General features: G+C 41.3%; 1 long non-coding RNA gene across 3 annotated transcripts in view; it reads left to right on the top strand.

Moving 5' to 3' along the window:
- The first annotated feature begins 6,838 nt into the window (after nt 1-6,838).
- Nucleotides 6,839-20,826, top strand: part of LOC123859393 (uncharacterized) — a 70,501-nt gene continuing 56,513 nt past the window's right edge. For 2 of the 3 annotated variants that reach the window (XR_006794452.2, XR_008507764.2), the window contains exons 1-4: nt 6,839-6,946; nt 7,592-7,714; nt 9,301-9,347; nt 9,495-9,694. This is a non-coding gene — a long non-coding RNA (uncharacterized LOC123859393). Of the gene's footprint in view, nt 6,947-7,591; nt 7,715-9,300; nt 9,348-9,494; nt 9,695-12,811; nt 13,454-20,826 lie in introns of those variants that run through there. The other variant, XR_006794453.3, reaches the window with a different exon arrangement.

Genomic DNA, 20,826 nt, shown 5'->3' on the forward strand with positions numbered 1-20,826 from the left:
TTAGAGAAATGCTAATTAAAACCACAATGTGATATAACTACATAGCTAATAGAATGGCCACAAGTAAAAAACCTCATAATACCATATAAAGGCAAGGATGTAGACAATTGGAACTCTCATTCACTGCTGATAGGAATGTAAAATTGTGCAACCACTTCAGAAAACGCTTTGGCAGTGTCTTTAAAAAAGTCAAATATACACTTACCATATAATTCTGATATTCCATTCCTAAATACTTACCTGAGAAAAATGAAAGCACATGTCCATAACAAGATGCACATGAATGTTTGTGGTAACTTTATTTGTAATACCTATGAACTGGAAATGTCTAATGACAAGTGACAAGGTAAGAAAACTGTGGCATATCCATACAATGGAGTACTACTCAGCCATAAAAATAAATAAACTATATATAGATCTAACAATGTTCATGGATGAACCTCATAATAATTTTGTTGAGTGAAGGAAATCAGACAAGAAAAAAAAAAGGAGCCATACTATATCATTCCATAGGTATACAATTCTACAAAATTCAAGTTAATCTATAATGATAGAAAGTGAGCCAATGGTTACTTGGTGAAGGGTAGTGGTAGAGAAGAACTGGAGAAAAGCAGTACAAAAAGATGAGGAGGGGCACCTGGCTGGCCCACTTGGTGGAGTGTGTCACCAAGGAGTTGTGAGTTTAAGCCCCACATTGGGCATAGAGATTACTTTAAAAATAAAATCTTAAAAAAAAAAGACATGAAGAAACTTTGAAGGGTGAAGGATTTATTATATTGGTTGTAGTGATGGTTTCATGAGTGTGTATGTATGTGTCAGAATTTATCAAAGTGTATACTTTGAATATGTGTTGTGTATTGTATGTTGATTATGCCTCAGTAAATTTGTATAAAAATACATCAATGTATTCAAAAGAAACCAGACATAGCTGAAGAAAGAATTAGAGAAATGGATCTAAAGAACTTATCCACATGTAATAGAGTGAGATAAAAAAGGGGTATGTTATAAAAAGACTAAAATATGAATTTCCAACAGAGTTCCAGAAGGATATAAGAATGAGAATGTAGGGGTGCCTGGGTGGCTCAGTCAGTTAAGCATCTGCTTTTGGCTCAGGTCATGATCTCAGGGTCCTGGGATGGAGTCCTACATGGGCTCCCTGCTTAGTGGGGAGTCTGCTTCCCCTTCTCTCTCTGCTCCTCCCCCCTGCTTGTGCTCTCTCTCTCGCTCTCGCTCTGTCTCAAATAAATAAAAATCTTAAAAAAAAAAAAGAATGAGAATGTAAAAGAGCCAGTGTTTCTTAGATCCAGAAAATTCAGTGAATCTCAAGCAACATATGTAAGAAGAAATTCTCTCCTAGATACATCATAGTGAAACAGCAGAATACAAACAAATCTATGCGAGACAGAGAGAGAAACAGGAGCAATCTTAAAGCAGCCAAAGAGAAAAGAAAACCACCTATAAAAAAGGGCGATTAGACTGACATTTCATTTTATAAGAGCAGTTAAGAAAGAGAATATGTGAGATATTCCTCAAGGTGTTAGAGAAAATAGCCATCAACTTAGAATTCCACATTCAACGAAGCTATATTCCAAAAAAAGGATCATATAAAGAATATTTTTTCCAGGCAAACAAAACAAAATCAATAAAAACAACTCCTCCCCTTCAATAACTTGAGAGCATGCATCACCTGAAGACAATCACTAAATGCAATCATAAAGGATATACTTTAGCAGAATAAAAAAATGAAAAGCCTGAGATGTAAAAAAAAAAAAAAAAGCCATTGAACAAAAACATTTTGGTAAATATGAGGGCATATCTCAGCAAACACTGATTATGGAACAACATAATGTAACAACATACTCTTAATTTTTGAAGGGAAAATAGAATTAAAATACTGGGCTTATACTAGAATTAAAATCATACAAGGTTCTTTTTTTTTTTTAGAAGATTTTATTTATTCATTCATGAGAGACAGAGAGACAGAGAGAGAGGCAGAGGGAGAAGCAGGTTCCCAAGGAGCAGGGAGCCCGATGCGGGACTCGATCCCAGGACCCTGAGATCATGACCTGAGCTGAAGGCAGACGCTTAACCGTCTGAGCCACCCAGGCGCCCCAAAATCATACAAGGTTCTTGATTATTTAGGAATAAGGTAAAGATATGAATTTCAGCTTTTGTTAAATCAGCATGCTAAACTAGCTAGTTTAATTCTCTTAATAATAAATACAAGCACACATACTTTCCAGCCAATTAGAGAGAAATGGAATTAGAAAAAGAAAAAAAATCAATTCAAGAGAAGGTAAAGCAAGAAAGAGAAAAAAAGTAACAGTAATAACTGGGGCGCCTGGGTGGTTCAGTCGGTTAAGCATCTGCCTTCGGCTCAGGTCATGATCTCAGGGTCCTGGGACCAAGACCCTCATAGGGCTCCCTCCTCAATAGGGAGTCTGCTTCTCCCTTTCTTTCTGCCCCTCCCCCCATGCATGCACACAAGCGCGCGCACTCTCTCTCTTCTCTCTCTCCAATAAATAAATAAATAAATAAAATCTTAAAAAAAAAAAAAAAAAAGAAATGGTTTATTGCCCTCTTTAACTCACAATAAATTCAGGCCCCACCAGATAGGAAGCAGTGGCTCTTCTCGCTCATACCAGAGCCTGACAAACTTGGAGGCCACTGAGCAGGGTCAAAGCAAAGCCTCCACCCAGAGGAGACTTGTTGAAGACACCCTTCCCAGACAGGGTGGAAAGAATTCCAGAGGCTCTTGGAAGAATTGGCAGGCTCAGAGCTCTGCACCAACACACTGCTAGACAGTATGTATGTAAGCTGCCAAACCAACCCACTCTCCTTTCCCCCAGTTACACAAAGACTTTTCAAATACACCCTTCTCAGCTGAATGTCTTGAATATTAAACTTCTTGAATGAGTGGAATGAATGAAATAATGAATGAAATAAATTCTAATTCATAGATGCGAATGAGTGGAATGAAATAAATTCTAATTCATAGATGCGAATGCCTACGCTTTGTGCATTTTACACACGTTGTGATCAATGCCCTCCAGATCTACTTGTTGCAGAGGGAACTTGGGTATGGAAGATAACTGGCTCAGCTTCCAAAGATAAACCTGGTAGGTGTGATAGCTGCTGAGGGAGAAGGGCAGAGAGCCTCCTGGGAAGACCCTTTGAATTTGGGTGTGGTGTGAGTCCTTCGGTTCCCAAGTATGGTTTCTATCTAATCTGCCTTGAAACTGCTCTGCTGATTGACTCTTTTATCAATAAAAAAACTGCTGAACTAAGGTTCCTCCTCTGAAGCTCTTAAAGATGGGGTCAGCCCTGTCAGAAAGCAGTGTTGTAGCAAAAGGATATGTGTACAAGGATGTTCACCAAAGCATTGTTTAAAACTGTGGACTATCAGTAAACACACATCAGCAAAGTTGTGGGCACATCCATATAGCATAATGCTAGGATTTTGACTTATTGCAAAGCAAGTCTCTATGCGGCATATAAACTATGATCCTATTCTGGAAAAATCAATAGTAACAATAATAAAGTTAGCACATACAGGGAAAAAAAAGGAGGAACGTATGCCAAAATGTTAGCAATGATTATTTGGGGTTGGGGTGAAGTGGGATGGAATATGGGGAGACATTTCTCCATTTCCTGACCCCCTGGTCTTGCTGTTGCACCCTCTCATTAGCCAAGGTGAGGTTTTGGTACAGAGCTGCATTCATGGTCAAATGGTTTTTCCTCAAGACAGAGACATTTTCGTTCCCTAGCTGCAGATATTCCACAGCCTGCAACAGTAGCTCATTGCCTTCATTCACTGATAATGCTCTGTTTGTTCTCAGTAGGACATGTACCTGTAGGCATTAACATATTAAAATACTTGAGCTATGGGGCGCCTGGGTGGCTCAGATGGTTAAGTGTCTGCCTTCGGCTCAAGGTCATGATCCCGGGAGTCCTGGGATCGAGCCCCACATCAGGTTCCTGGCTCAGCGGGGAGCCTGCTTCTCCCTCTCCCTCTGCCTCTCTCCCTGCTCATGCTCTCTCTCTCTCTGTATCTCTGTGTCTCAAATGAATAAATAAAATATTTTAAAAAAATAATAAAATAAAATAAAATACTTGAGCTAGCTCACTGTAATATTTGACCACCAAATTTGAAATTTATTTATGTGTTATTTTTGGTTAAATTGATAAAGAAGTCATGTTATTTTTTCTACTTTAGAGTTTAAATTTTTAAAAAGTACTCAATATGTGAGGATATTTATTGCAACTGAGAATTTCAAAGTGCTGAGATTAAAATCTGATATAGACTACTTGTTCACAGCTTTAAGTTTCCTGTAGCTCTTTAAATTTTAAACATGTCTACCTGCATACAACTAGAAAAGTTGACCCCAAATATTGCCTCAGTTTCCTGGATGTTACTAAGGAGTGTATGTCCTTTTACTTTGTCTTGAGACCCAGCCTAACAAAACTTGGCATATTTTCATAGGGTTTTTTTGGCTTGCAATTTATTTCACTCATTCCACTCATTCAATAAACATCTATAATTATCATTGGTATTAAAAACAATAGCTCACATTTAATAAGCATTTTCTACTTGCTGGTAGTTAATACCAGCTAACATTTCATTTCATTACCTGCTGCTTTTAAATTAAATGCCTTCTTTTTGCTTGGCATTGGGGAGGATGCAAAGATAACCTGGGCCCTGAAGATATATAAATAATCCAAATATGGTTCTGTGCTCAAAAGGAGGGTCAGATACCAAGTTATGTAATTCCTAGACTGAATAAGTGACTTCCCGACAAGGAAATCAAGGAAGCTTCACGAGGGAGTTGGCATTATATGTGAGTCTTTAAGCGAAGGATTTGGTCGTCTGGAGAAGAAGGAGGAGGGACATTCCTGATAAAGGCAGAAAGGCAGAGATAGGACTCTGCAGGGCATGTGCTGGGTCCTGGGTATAGTGGGGGCTAAAGCATGCGGTATATGAAGGGAATACACAGGAAAGAAGGCTCAAGGGGCAGATGCAAAGAATGTTCCTATTGTAAGGACCAGTGAGTCATTTATCCCAACACCCTCATTTTCCAGATGAAGGCACTAAGGCCTACAGAAAAGGGAAACCCCCTCAGTTATTCAGTAGTGGGGATGGAATTAGACTTTGCGCTCTCTTGGCTCCCACGACTGAGCTTCCAGTTATGCTGGGACAGATCAAGGAGGGCCTAAAACGCCAGGCTAGAGGTAGGTGGCCATCTCAATGCAGAGGGGAGCCACTGAAAGTTTTGAGGAGGATGTGACTAGCAAAGGGGATTCAGGGACTAAGATAATTTGAAGGTTTCTAGGCTAAGTGACTGGGAAGCTGGAAATTATATTTTGATAAATGGCTTCTGTTAACACAGAATCAGATCTAGAAAAAAATGATTAGTTCAATTAAAAACAATTGGTTGTTCTCAAAGTAACTATTTGATTAATGTAACCTCTTTTAAAATGTCATGTGTTTAGACCCATTCTAGTTAAAGAGTAGGTTAAGGAAGGTTGGAGCAAGCGGGCATAGTCTGTAATGGGTATCAAGTGCTCGATTTATCTCCTCAGGTTTTTTCTGCCCTTGGGAGACAAAGATTCTATCAGTTGAGTCCACACCTTCATATACTTTGTATTCTCTTTCCATTTGAAAAAGATAAAATATCGACTTCTTTTTTTAACGTTTTTTTTTTTAATATAAGTTTATTTTGGTTACATTTATTTTTAGTTCTACTTTCCTCACAAGCAGCATTTCCTAGTATCGCATGAGATAGCAAAGAGGATCAACCTAAGAGGTCACCTTTGGCCACAGACACATAAAACCTCCCCAGTCAGCAACATGAATCTCATTCCCTTCATCTGTAGAACTACAGACCAGAGATGCACTTCACAATCACTGGCGCTCTCAAGGGGAGGCAAAGAGCAGAGGGTCAGACTGTCTGGGTTCCAATCCCAGCTCTGCCACTCATGAGTCCGGAGATCTTGGATAAGTCATTCAATGTTTTTGAAGCTGATTCTCGTCTGGAAAACAGAGCTAGCTAATGATAACTCATCCTGGGTGTGCTCTGGTTGTGAGAATTCCTAGACAACGGGCCAATAATGCTGACCACAGTGCCAGGCGCATAGTAAGCATCTTGCTCAACCTTAAGCTGTATGAATTGTCTCGCCCACACCTCAGGACTGACAAGTGGCTCAGACAGCGGCAGCATTTCTGAAAGGAGTTGTCGGTTCCCAAGTAACTAGTACCCTTATTTTAGATGTACTCTAGAACTAAAGATGTAACAAAACCACTTCACAGTTTACTACTCCTGGGTAAACTGTTTTGAGAACATTTCCAAGAGCCTTTAAGAAAGATGTCTATTTCCACATCTCTGATTTATGTTAAACTATCCGCCCAATGCAAAACAGACCCTCTCTCTCCCTCCTAGTCTGGCCTGCTTCCCAGCTGTTCACATTCCCTACGGGATTGTCAGAAGCTCCACACGCTGCGCGGGCGCTGGAGGAAAGTAAATAGTTTAGCCAGGCAGGCACCCCACCCACCATTTTATTTTCCTAAATCACTCCTTTAGCTAATATTTCAGGGACAGACACGCGACGCATCTGGCTCCAACCAAATATTTTCAGTCAGTCAGATTCCAAGGTAAATATTTGCCACTTTGATTGCAGCAACAGTGGTAGCGGGAAACAAGGAGCCACTTATCAACCTTCAATCAGGGCCCGCCTGGCACTTCGGTGACGTGACCTGCCCCCTCCCCGTGAGCCCCCGCGCGGGTCCCGCCTCCGCGCTTCCGGTCTTGCGGTGACGTGACCTGCCCCCTCCGCGTGAGCCCCTGCGCGGGTCCCGCCTCCGCGCTTCCGGTCTTGCGGTCTTGCGCCCTTGGTGTCTGAGACGCTCTGAGGCCTGGGTGTCTTCGAGGCGAAGCCTTGGTAAAGTCAGGTAATGGGATTGCTGAGCTGCTTCCTTAGCCAGATCCTTTCATTTTTAGCAGGTGCTGTCTTTCCCTCTCTTCACGACTGACTTGTCAAAAGGGTGTTGGTTGTGGACGAGAAACACCAGGGAAGGGTTAAGGAAGTCGCCTAGACGTGTGATTGGGGCGGAAGATGTCCCGCTGAAGCCTGTACCTATCACTTCAATTGCGTCCTTAATAGAGGTTTTTTTGTTTTTGTTTTTTTAATTAGAAAGTGCCCGAGCATGAAGGGGCGGGGGTAGAGGGAGAAGCCGACTCCCCACTGAGCAGGGAGCCTCATGGGGGTTCAGCACCCCAAGATCATGACCTTAGCAGACGCTTAACTGACTGAGCCACCCAGGTGCCCCAAGAGACTCAACATTGGCCCAAAGTTTTTGAGCTACAATAAATAAACTGCCCAGGGCTTTTGTCTTATGTCCTTTGCACTTCTGTGAGAATGAATGTATTAGTGTTTTTCTTATGCATGCATATTTTATGCAGGAAGAATAATAAAGAGGGATGAAGACACAGGAAAATAGCAGGTGGGGTGGTTTTGCCTTATTCTGTGGCAGGGTTTTTAACCTTTTTGGAGTCCTTCTGAGACTATGAAAATTAAAGACCCTTTGTTTTCCCAGGAAAGGATATGTGAACACAGTATTTTGCCTATGACCAGAGGAGATTCATGGATCCCCAGAACCCATCTGCAGACTCCTATGGGGGGAGCCACGGACCCAAGATTAGGAAACCGTGGATTTTAGGTACATCATGCCCTTGTGACCTGCACCCGACATTCCTTGTCTTGCCCAGGCAGGACTAGGGTGAAAAAAGTCAGGCACTCGCCTTGGGCACAAAATTTAAGGGGGCATCAAAAAGTTCAGAAATCAAGATAAAGTTTTAGTGCAGTATTTTAAAGGATAAAATCTGCAAACTATGGCTGTGACTTGTCAATCTTTTTTTGTAAAAAAAATTTTATTGGAACCAGGGCCAGGATTAGAGCAAGATGGGTGAGGCAGGGTTGTACAAATGCAGGTCCAGATTCTGTCTTTATTTTGAAGTTTTTATATTTTGTATTTTGTTCAGTTTTTTATCTTTATTTATTTTTTTTAAATTTTATTTATTTTTTTGACAGAGAGGGAGAGCGAGCAAAAGTAGGGGGAGCGGCAGGCAGAGGGAGAAGTAGGCTTGCCGCTGAGCAGGGAGCCCGACTCAGGGCTCGATCCCAGGACCCTGGGATCATGACCTGAGCCGAAGGCAGTCGCTTAACGACTGAGCCACCCAGGTGCCCCTCAATTTTTTATTTTTAAATAGTGCATTAAAATACTGTTTTGAATACTGAGTTTTTTTTGACCCCCTCTTCTTTAATTTTGCACCTGGCACTAGTGTCTCCTTTGCTTACCCTCAGTCCTGCTTGTGTCCGGGATGCTGTTCAAGTACAAACCAAGTGTACGTGATCACTTGCCCTGTGCTAGGCCCTGAGCTCCCAGATTTCCAGAAAGGAGGGGTAGTGGGAAAAACTCTGATCTGTCAAAAGGGTTGATGTGTAGTCCTGGCTCTGTCATGTCCTGCTGGATGACCTTGGCCAGTGAACTTAGCTTTTCTGAGCCTCTTTTTAATTGCAGAATGAGAGGGTGAGACTGGGTACTTTCCAGTTCTGGCAGTCTGTGGTCCTAGGACTTTGAAAAAGGCAGCTAAGCCAAATTGTTCTCTAGAAAACAGAGTCCTCAATGAGCACCCAGTTCCACATCCCAGTCCTCTGGGTTCTCTTGATTTGCCTTCTTGATGGAGGGATTTTGCATTCTACAGACTTTCATTTGTCTCCGTGTGAGGGCCCAGACCATCAAATCTCTTCAACTTGAGTACTGATTGGTAGAGTCAAAGATCTTGAGAGCTGATGAGTAAAGTGCAGAGAGATGATTTAGTTTTAAGGAAAATGAGGCTCAAATAGGTGAAGTCAGTTGGCCAAGGTGGCACAGTGTCAGATTTAGAACTAAAACCCCAGTGCCTGATTGCCATCAGGTGGGATATAATGCATGCCTTTCTACTTCTCTCCAGAGAATTTCCTAAAAGTACTTTCATAAAAGTACTTTCCTAAAAGTACTTTAGAATTTCCTAAAAGTACACTCATAATATTCTCTCTGATTCCTGTGTTTTATTAGTTTCCTTGTTATGATGCTGCTCCTAGAGCTGGGGGATTGGGAGCCAAAATTCTTGATCAATGTCTTAATCCTTAGGTCTTCTTCCCTCTCCCAGACTCATCTTGGATTTAACTTCTGTGGGGATTTTTTAAACTGCTACAAGGCATATAATCTTAGAAAGCTAACTTCCTCTGTGTTTCTTTTGAAAGATATTTTTAAAACTGGAGAGAACAAGTGATGCATAACAATCTGTAAGGTATGTACTGTTATTATTGTTATTTTACTAATGAAGAAATTGAGGCACCGAGGGCTAATTAACTTGCCCCAAATCTCGCAGTTAGGTATCAGAACCAGGATTCAAATCCAGGCATCCTGACTCCAGGGTCTGTGCTTTTTTAACTAGACACTGTGTGGCTTCTCTTGTGGACCATTTCACCTGAGCTTGAACAATTCAAAGGACGGAAAGCTATCTCAGGAGATCCTAGTTCTGTTGCTGGGCAACCTCTTCTATTGGAATGTCTTCCTTCTATTTGTTGGAACAAGCTATATAACAAGACAGTTATCCAAAATGGTTTTCTGTTGTCTAAATAAGAAGATAAAAAGGTGAGTGAAGAACACAGAGTAAAATCTCGCAATCTATCCTGGTCTCCACCAAACATTCCTGACCCACTCACTTCCAGTTATGTGGGCTTCCTGAAAAAACACAAAGTTCCCTCTTTCAGTTTTGTGTCTATTGAAAGTAAAATCCCCATCCTATGTGTTTATACCTTGTTCTGAGAAAGATTTAGTTTGGCCCACATGGGTTAGAAAGTATGATTAAGTAGCATAAATTAAAATTGTATGACACGATCCAGCAATTTCACTTTTAGGTATTTTTCCTTTAGAAATTGTTACAGGAGCTTACCAGGATAAATATTCAAGGGATTTTATTTCATTTTTGTAATTGCACAAAAATTGTAGGCAATTTAGATGTGCACCAATAAGGAAATGGCTAAATAAATAATAAATTAATGAAGTTGTGAGAGGATTTCAATGTAAAATTGAACTGGAGGATATGAATTGGAGACCCTCATGCATGCTCCCTCAGAAGAATGGAATTTAACTGAGAGACTGATTTCTTGTAAATGCCTGATTTACAGAAGATCAAGGCTTCTCTCCTGACCAAAGAACATCCACCAAGAATCTCTCCCTGGCAGGCCTTACCCCTCTTTGCACTCCTTACTCATAAGTACAGCCTGCCCCAAATCCTCGAAGGACTCACCTGTAGCCTGATACAGCATGTTTCCCAAATTGCAGTTCCCTTTGCAATTCCCAAATACTCAAATTTCTGGTAATTTGAACTTGCCTCAGTTTACCTCCTTGTTTAGGTTGATAGAGTACCTTTTAACTATTTTCAGTGTATGGTATTAAAATTGGTGCTTGATGGCATATCATCTCCATTGTTATCCCAGTGGTAATACAGCAATTTAAAGAAATAAACATGGGGTGCCTGGGTGGCTCAGTCGGTTGGGCATCTACCTTCGGCTCAGGTCATGGTCCGAGGGTCCTGGGGTCGAGCCCTGAGTTGGGCTCCCTGCTTAGTGGGGAGTCTGCTTCTCTCTCTGCCTCTCCTCCCTGGCTTGTGCTCTCTCTATTGCTCACTCACTCTCTCTTAAATAAATAAACGGAATCTTAAAAAAAAAAACAATACTTTTTTTCTCATTCAAAAGGTTATTGAAGAAAATATGGAAAATAATAAAATGTAAAGAAGGAAACAAAGAACCTATAATCCTACACCCTAAAGATAACCACTGTGAACCTTTAAATTTATTTCTTTCCCATCTTTTTTTTAGGTGCAGTACTTTTTTAGTAGATTTTTTGTGATAAAATATATATAATATAAAATATATTATTTTAAACATATTTAAGTGTACAATTCAGTGGCATTAAGTACATTCACATTATTGTGCATCTATCATGACTATCCATTTCCAGAAATTTTTCATCATCCCAAACTGAACTCCGTTTCAATCAACAATAACTCCCCCATTATTCTCTCCCCCAGCTCCTGGTAACCACTATTCTACTTTTTTTTTTTTCACTATTCTACTTTCTATCTCTGGATTTTGCTACTCTAGTTACCTCATGTAAGTGAAACCATACAATATTAATCCTTTTGTTTTTGGCTTATTTCACTTAGCATTATATTTTTAAGGTTCACTCACATAGTAGCATGTTTAAGAATTTCCTTGTTTAAGGGCTGAATAATAGTCCATTGTAAGTTGTTGAGTATTAAATGAGATAATAAATGTGAAGCATTTAAGAGCAGCACAGAGTACTACAAACAAACACATTTTGTTTATTTATTCATTGATGGACATTTGGATAATTTCTACCTTTTGGCTATTGTGAATAATGGTTATGAACATAGTGTACAAATATCTGTTCCTGATTTCAGTTCTTTTGGATATATACCTAGAAGTGGAATTGCTGGTTCATATGCTAATCCTATGCTTAATGCTTGAGGACTACCATACTATTTTCCACAGCAGCAGCACCATTTTAAATTCCTATTTGCAGTGCATAAAGGTTCTGATTTCTCTGCATCCTTGACAACATTTGTTATTTACCATTTGCAAAAAATAATCTTTATCCTAATGGGTGTGAAGTGGTATGTCATTATGGTTTTGATTTGCATTTCCCTAGTGATTAATGATGTTTAGCACCTTTTCTCAAGCCTCTTGGACATTGTTTATGTTCTTTGGAGAAATAGCTATTCAAGTCTTTTGCCCACTTTTTGACTGGGTTTTTTGGTATTAAGTTGTAAGAGGTTTTATATGTTCCCAATATCAGTCCCTTATCAGGTATGTGATTTGCAAATATTTTCTTCCATTTTGTAGAGAAAAGTGCCTTTTCTTTCTATCAGTAGTGTCCTTTGATGCACAAAAGTTTTTCATTTTGAAGAAGTCTAATTTATTTTTTCTTTTGTTGTTTGAGCTTTTGGTGTCATATCCAAGAAATCATTGCCAAATCTACCGTCATGAAACTTTTCCCTATATTTTCTTCTAAGAATTTTTAGGTTTCACATTTAGGTCTTTGATCCATTTTGAGTGAATTTTTGTGTATGGTGTAAGATAAGAGTTCAATTTCAATCTTTTGCATGTGGATATCCAGTTTTCCCAGCACCATTTGTTGAAAAGACTTTCCTTTCTCTGTGTTTTTATGTTTTAGTGCTTTTTTGATTCCAGACTTACTCCTTTTGGAGCCCAGGCTGCTCCTCTGGGTTGTCCTCACCCTCATTGGTTTGTACCCTCAAGGGATTGTAAAGTTATTTGACTGGGAACGAAGAGAAGATATAATGAACGTGAATCTAGTGCAGAAGCATGGTGGCCCAGCAGAGCCTAGTGAAAGTGATAGTTGATATATTGCCTATAGTGATCTTGCTGTAACCTTGGCTAAACCTATTTCATTTGTTGTGAAATGGGAATAGTGATAAGAAGACCCACCTTATTTTGTCAAATGATAGCATAAATCCTGGAATATTATTATGGCTAATAGCCATTATTGTGGTTAATGTTTATGAAGAAAGTACTCTGTGCTGCTCTTAAATGCTTCACATTTATTATCTCATTTAATACTCAAAATAGTCTTATGAGGTCGGTGCTATCATTTTCACTGTTTTACCATCTCTGAGCTTCTTTTGTTGTCTGTAAAGTGACAAAAATTATATCTTCCTTGCAGAACTATCAGGAGGATTAAACGAGAGAGTGAAAATAGAGGGCCTCGCAAAGAATACGCACATAGTAGATGCCTAACAGATGGTAGCTGCTTTCCCTCAGTCCAGGAAGTGATTCCAGTAAGCACAAACTATATTAGATGAGGATTCTGCTTTGTTCTAACAATCTTGAATTTCCTGATACTTCCCCTTCAAGGTAAATTATAATGATTATACTGGTCAGATAGGGAAGTCTGATACCATTGATTTATGATACAGGAATATATTCTAGTTACCTACCTGCAAGGCTGAAGTAAAGAGACTTGTTTATTATCAGACGCTAGGAAGACTTCTGTAGACACTCATCTAGGGAATGAACAAGCACAACAGCCCTGGAAACAGCTGGCTATGTATTGTGCGCCAATAGATTAGTGATGTTTTAACACTCATCATTTTGACTGATAAAGTGTCATTTCCCTAAATCTTTCTTCATTTCACTACCTTTTCCCACCTCCTTTATTTATCTTTTTTTTTTTTTTTTCCATCCCTTGTGGTATTTATTTGGTAGAAAAATAAGGTGGGGGCGCCTGGGTGGCTCAGTTGGTTAAGAGACTGCCTTCAGCTCAGGTCTTGATCCTGGAGTCCCGGGATCAAGTCCCGCATCGGGCTCCCTGCTCAGCAGGGAGTCTGCTTCTCCCTCTGACCCTCCCCCCTCTCATGCTCTGTCTCCCATTCTCTCTCTCAAATGAATAAATAAAATCTTTAGGGCGCCTGGGTGGCTCAGTTGGTTAGGCGACTGCCTTCGGCTCAGGTCATGATCCTGGAGTCCCGGGATCGAGTCCCGCATCGGGCTCCCTGCTCGGCAGGGAGTCTGCTTCTCCCTCTGACCCTCCCCCCTCTCATGTGCTCGCTCTCTCTCTCATTCTCTCTGTCTCAAATAAATAAATAAAATCTTAAAAAAAAAAAAAATCTTTAAAAAAAAAGAAAAATAAGGTGGAAGGCACAGTGCTTCTGCTTCACACTAACACATTACAAGCTTAGCCAACACAAGCAGTTTTAAAAATAATGAGGACAGTGAAGATGTACAACTGCCTGAGACCAAACTAGAAAAGCAGGGCTTAAATTAGTTAATACATTAATATAGTCCTTAGTGTTGCAGTTATTCTGGGTCATATTTTCTGGATATTATTTAGACATTCATTGGTTAGATCCAGGCCGTACATTTTCTCTTTGGCTGCAGCTAATACGTTAACTGGCAGTGGGATCAAGTCCTGCTCCTCAGTGGCAGCTGGGCCCTCCCTTGGATCCGATCTACAATCCCTTCACTTATTGCTAATTGACTTCCTAATACCCTCCAGCAGCTGTTGTAAACCTTTTCCACTCTCCTCCATCCCTTTAATCTCCCTGCTCTCCACACAGTGGCAGGTGATCGTGCTTCCGCGATCAAGTCTCTTTCCCACTGCCTTTTGGTCCTCTGCCATCTTCACCTCATGCCCAGGATCCCCTTTATCTCTCAGAGCCTGGCTCTTTCATTTACTCCCTCTCTCCTAGCTTCAGTCTTTCCTCTTCTTTTCCCTTCACACACAAACAAGCTCAAGTCTTCTTCAACCCATAAGAAAGCCAACCATATTTCTCTTGAAGTGAATCATGTTCCTTTTTCAGTACTGTTAAGCTCTTAATATTTTTTTCTCATTACAAAAATAATGTAGTAGAAAATTGGGAAGTACAAAAAATCAAACATGTTTCAGACACCCATAATCACACTTGTAGAGGTAACCACCAATGTTAACATTTTGGTTTATATCCTTCCAATCTTATTTCTAAGACTTTGAGATCTACTTAGACTTAGAGGGCATTCTGGATGTTCTCTTTTGTAACTTGACACTTCTCCTGTGTCAGTATTTTTCTAATCATTGCATTAAAATTTCCGTTGTATGGGAGCTCCTGGGTGGCGCAGTTAGTTAAACATCGGACTCTTGGTTTCGGCTCAGGTCATGATCTCAGAGTCGTGATATCGAGCCCCGCGTTGGGCTCAGCTCTCAGTGCGGAGTCTGCTGAAGATTCCCCCTCCCTCTCCCTTTGCTCTTTCCCCCTGTTCTCTCTCTCTAAAATAAAATAAATCTTTTTTTAAAAAAGGTTTTATTTTGTTTATTTGACAGAGAGACAGCGAGAGAGGGAACACAAGCAGGGGGAGTGGGAGAGGGAGAAGCAGGCTTCCCGTGGAGCAGGGAGCCTGCCGCAGGGCTCGATCCCAGGACCCCGGGATCATGACCTGAGCCAAAGGCAGATGCTTAACGACTGAGCCACCCAGGCACCCTAAAATAAAATAAATCTTAAATTTTCATTGATGGATGCACTTTTATTTATGTAGCCATTTTAAATCACATCATAGGATTATTTCCAATTATTTGCTCTAATGAACATAAGAGTATAACCTTTGTAAATAAATCTCTGCACATAGTCCTGATTATTTCTTTAGTACAAATTTCTGCAGAGAAGTTCCTGAGTGCATATTTTAAGTATTTAGATACATATTTTATTGTAAAATATAAACATTTTTATAAGAGTAGCCAACTGCCATCACTTCAACTTTTAATTCCAGGTTACTGAATTCTAAGCAATCCTCGCTTGTCCACAATCACTGAGGCTGCTCTGTCAGAGGTCAAGGTCAACATCAGTTACTTACCACAAGTCTTCTCAGACCCCATCCTGCCTATTCTCTTTGCAACAACTGTCACTTTCTATCTTTTCCTTTCAAAAATGTTTTTTCCTTCTATTTTACTCGAGTTCTTCTACCTCTCTGGTAACACATTTTCAGGCCTTTCCTGGTTCCTTTTGTTCTGCATGATCTTTTCCTTATTCTCAGCTTACCTCAGATTTTCAACTGTTGAGTTCATGCCAAGGCTACATAGATCTCAGTACAGATCTGACCTGAGTTGGGGTCCGCTGGCCTCTCCATCTCACATCTCCCCACTCTTCCCTGACTGCTTCCTCCTCTCCCCATCCCTACATGTACTTTATGCTTCAGTCATTCTGAACTACTTGCATTTTCTATGCCTTTGATCATTTGGTGCTCTGTGCTTGGAAATTCCTTCTCCTTTTCCTCACCTGATAAAGCTTTACTTCTCTTTCAAGATTCACCTCTTTTGGGAATCTCCATGACAATGCCACTCCTACTCTCTTATGTCTCTTTGCCCTCTGGCCTGGCCAAGTAGACTGACCCTCCTCTAGGCTGCTGCGTTCATGCTTCTCTCCTTGTGCTGGGTGACAGTGGCCTTTTTCTAGGCTCTAAGCTCCTGGAGGGCAGGAATTGTGACTATGTGTATTATTATTATTTTATTTAACAATCATGTGTGTTATGTTTCTTATGTGCCAGGTGCTGTTGTATGTGTTTTATAAATATTAACTCATTTAATCATCTCAGTTTTATGAAGTAGGTACTATTATTATCCCTATTTAATGTCAGAGAAAACCAGTACACAGAGAGACTAGATAACTTGCCCAAGGTCACACAGCTCCTAAGTGGGGATTTGAAGCTGGGTTTGTAGAGTGGCACCAAAGAAGGGCTTAAAGAATAGGGCTTTCTCTGAAGTCAAACATCTATTCAGTGTGATATCCTTTCGTCATTGTGTTTGAAATCTAGCTAACTGTAGGCCTTAATGCTTTCTTACCCATGGCTAATTAACACAGAACCTATGATCTCTGAGCAAGCTTTTTACATCAGAAAACCAGATTTTTAAATGTTCCCTGCTCAGAAAAAGCTAAGTAGGAGTCTGTTCATGTGGTTTACTGGATCATGGAATATGAGAGTTGGAAGGGGGCCTTAAAAATGATTCCCTCTGGCCCTCTAAATTACTAATGGGAAAACTGAGGCCCACTGAGGAGTGTGGCTTCCTCGGGGTCAAAGAGAGAATTAGGGTTGCACCAGGACAAGTGCCTTTCCCAGGATGCCCAGGTGTTTGCTTGTACTGGCCCTTTCCATTTGAGGAGACTTTCTAGAGCTCGGGATGTACTAGGCCAGGCTGAGACTGTAGTGACAAGATTGGGGTCCTACACCACTGAGACTAGAAAGCAAAGGGTAAACGTTGGCTCAGATACAGCCATAAACAGGATGAAGGCTCCATTGCCTATCCCTTCCCCCTAGGATCCCAGGAAACCCAGAGATCTTGTTGGACATGTCAAGGTGACTTTTGAGTCCTCAATTCCTTGACCTCTTAGTATCTGTTTTCTCTCATGGACTTTGTCTCGGTAAAGGTACCACCACCTACACAATTCTAGTCTTGACACCCTTGACTTCTCCTTCTCCCCATTCCCATAGCCACTTCTCTGGTTTAGGATTTCACCACCTGCAGTAGCCTTATAACTGGTCTTTCTGCTTTAGACTTGCCCCATTCTAAGTTGTTCTATGCATTGTAGCCAAAATTAACTGTTTTTACATTTTTTAAAAAAGATATATTTAAATTATAAAATTTATACACACTAGTAACAATTTGAAACAATGTAGTGGGATATAAAGTAAAACTTGGGGGTGCCTGGGTGGCTCAGTTAGTTAAGCCTCTGCCTTCAGCTCAGGTCTTGATCCCAGGACCTGGGATCAAGTCCTGCATCAGGCTCCCTGCTCAGTGGGGAGTCTGTTTTCCCTCTTCCTCTGCCACTCCCCCCAGCTCGTGCTCTCTCTCTTTCAAATAAAATAAATTAAAAATCTTAAAAAAAATAAAGTAAAACCTGAAAGACTCCCATCTCCCATATTTCCAACCTCAATGTAGGTAAAACAGTTTGGTGTATATCCCATCAGACTCTTTTCTATGCTTATCCAAACATAACTGGGCATCTCTTATAGGCCACTTTATTTTCCAGAAGCCCAGAACTGCCCATTTCTTTGCACAGTCAAGGCTCTGTGTGCTTTCCTTAATTTGCTAATGCTTTCCCCTCTGCTCTTTCCTCACCTTCCTTCCTCCGGCTGACACCTACTCATCCTTTTAAGACTTATCTAATCTGTCACCACCTCCATGATGCCCCCAGACTCAGTGGGTATGTCCCCTTTTACTTCTAAGTTATTGTGCTGTATTATTATAAGCTCTTCTGTGCTGCTTTGTCCCACTGGAGCAGAGCTTCTTGAGGAAGAGTCTCTGCCTTATTTTCCATGGTATTCCCCCATACTTGGCATAAAACCAGACACAGTGTTCAGTTCACATGACCGAGTGATTGTGACTTATGACTGCTTGAGTCTCCTCAAGTGCAAGTGCCTTGGGTTGGGAGGCAGTTATTCTAAGCAGACAGGACTATGAAGCTTCTCGACAGTCTGTTCGCAGCAAGAATAGGAGACAAAATAGGGTCTGAACAACAAGAGAAAGGATCCAAAAGCGGGGAAAGGAGCCTGGTGGCATCAAGGAAAGGAACTAAAACTTATGAAGAATATTCACATCTAGCACATCATATATGTTATTGTATCTAATCTTCTCAACACTACCATCCCCATTATGCAAATAAGAAAGTTGAGGATCAGGATATAAAGTATCTTGCCCATGGTCACACAGCAAGTAGTAGAGCCAAGGTTCAAATCCAGTTCTGTGTGAGTTCAAAGTCCAAGCTCTGTGCACATTGGTGATCAGGTGGGTATGGTATGGTTAACACTGGCCATTTCCCTAGACCCTTCATGAGTACTTGGAGTCTGGGAGCTTCTGAACAGAGACTCCTAAAGGCCTTCAGCCTCTAGGGAGATGGTGAGTGACAAACCCAACATCCAGATCTTCAGATACTGTGGGCCTTTTCACTTCCATATGTCTTGAAAGGGGTGCTAAGTCTCCAGAGTTTATGCTGGAGGGAGTTAGTTTAGGCTTCTGGAAGAGGCCAGCAAAGGCTTTGGGAAGTCTCACTCAGTCGGCTGTCTCCAGATTTCCCTCAGGCAGCTGTGATTGCCCTTAGTCTTCTCCTAGTCCCTCCCCAGCCCTCCATCAGCTCTAGTTGCTATGTCTTCAGGATCTGGTAGCCAGAGTACACCTATGGGGCAGAGTCATCTCTGGAGGCCTAGCAGCCTGGGGCCCAGCCCTTTATGTCTAAGCTTTGGGTGCTTTTTGGCAGTTGTGGGTTCCTTGAGATTGGGGAGGGCACTGCAGAACAGGGGTGGGGGGCTAAGGGACTGTTGGAGTAAGGAGCTGTGTCCAGGGCTGAGGCTGACTCATGGGATGCTAGTCCTTTAGTCCACAAAAGTTTACTGATATTACCTAGGTTTTGTTTGGTCTTTGAGGGCAGGGATGCCAGATCTGTGCTTTAGGCACACTGAAATACTAGCAGTTCCTGCCTGTGTCCTGTATCTCTTATCCCCAGAGCTTTATACATGCTATTTGCTCTGCCTGGAATGCCTTCCATCTCTCCTTTCCCCTGCCAATTCCTTTTCATTCTTCAGGTCTCAGCTTGCCTGTTGCCTGACTCTGTACCCAAGGCTGGGTAGGGGACATTTGCTGGTTAACTCTTCACTTCCATTTTCCCTCTTTTCTTGCAGGAAGTTCTTGGACTTCCCATTCGGGAAATCCATTCCTCCCCCATAGTTAGCCTCCTAGTTAGTATTACTGACACCCTTCCCTCCAGCTCCAGGCAAGGGTCTGATTGTTAAGCCAATTGTCATGTCTCATTCTACTTATTAACTATGATCAGTTCAGGTATGTAAGAGTATACTCAGAAACAGTGAACCGGGGCGCCTGCGTGGCTCAGTTGTTAAGCCTCTGCCTTCGGCTCAGGTCATAATCTCAGGGTCCTGGGATCGAGCCCCGCATTGGGCTCCCTGCTTGGAAGCCTGCTTCTCCCTCTCCCACTCCCCCTGCTTGTGTTCCCTCTCTCGCTGTGTCTCTCTCTGTCAAATAAATAAATAAAAAATCTTAAAAAAAAAAAGATAAAAAAAAAAAAAGAAACAGTGAACCAAGGAGAAGCTAGATGCCTTAAGAGTTACCAGAAGAGCCACCTTCTTTTCTAGAAACAGAATGAAAAAGGATGTAGATATGCGGCCTGGCTGTGAGCAACCTAGAACTTAATAGAGAGGCTTAAAGGGGTGACAGTCTGGTGGGAATACAGGCTAGGGAACTTAGCCTCTATCATTAAAAATAGGGTATTTTGGCTCCCATATTTACTCTTTACTCTTCCAACTTTTTCAGGATCTTGGACAAGAAAGAGGGGTGCTATACATGGAGGACCCTTTGGAGCCCCAACAAAATCTTTGCATACACAGACACACATGATCTTTGGGGTCATTTTAATATACTCTTTGGATCATATTCACCTACTTCTTAATAGAAATTAACTTTTAAAATTTATATTACAAGTATTTTCCCATATATTTTCTCTGTGGCCTTAGTGGTACAAAAGTTGTAAAGTTTATAGTCAAATACACCTTTCATATTTTTTTCCATCTGTCACAAATCTATTTAATTCAGGTAGGTGGCAGGATGTTCCACTATGATTAATTAGTCCAGGGACCTGTCAACACTAGGTAGAGAAAAGAAGCCACCATCATTCTTTCAGGAGTAGCCTCCATTGGTGGCCTCATTGTAAAGGGACACTATGGATCCCCAGATGCTGTGGATAGACTCCTTAGGGTTGATCCAGTGTCTGATGTTAGCTCAGAAAGTGATGGAAGGTAGCAGAGTAAAGGGTAACAATACTTCAGGGTATTGAGTCTTGATGATTCCATGGGTTTTCTGGGTGGTCTCCTAGCGTAAGAGTATCTATCTCACTTTTGTTCTTTTTTTTTTTTTTTAATTTTTATTTATTTGAGACAGAGAGAATGAGAGACAGAGAGCATGAGAGGGAGGAGGGTCAGAGGGAGAAGCAGACTCCCTGCCGAGCAGGGAGCCTGATGCGGGACTTGATCCAGGGACTCCAGGATCATGACCTGAGCCGAAGGCAGTCGCTTAACCAACTGAGCCACCCAGGCGCCCCTCACTTTTGTTCTTGAATGTCCCTGTGTAGTGGCTGCACAAGGCTGCTAAGCAGAAATCCATGTCATCCTTTGGTATCTCAGGATCAAAAAAATAAACCTCCTGCCTCA

The sequence above is a fragment of the Mirounga angustirostris genome, unplaced genomic scaffold (genome assembly GCF_029215605.1).
Source record: "Mirounga angustirostris isolate CCGP_5_RB_7025 unplaced genomic scaffold, mMirAng1.0.hap1 SCAF_4, whole genome shotgun sequence".
Taxonomy (NCBI): Eukaryota; Metazoa; Chordata; class Mammalia; order Carnivora; family Phocidae; genus Mirounga; species Mirounga angustirostris.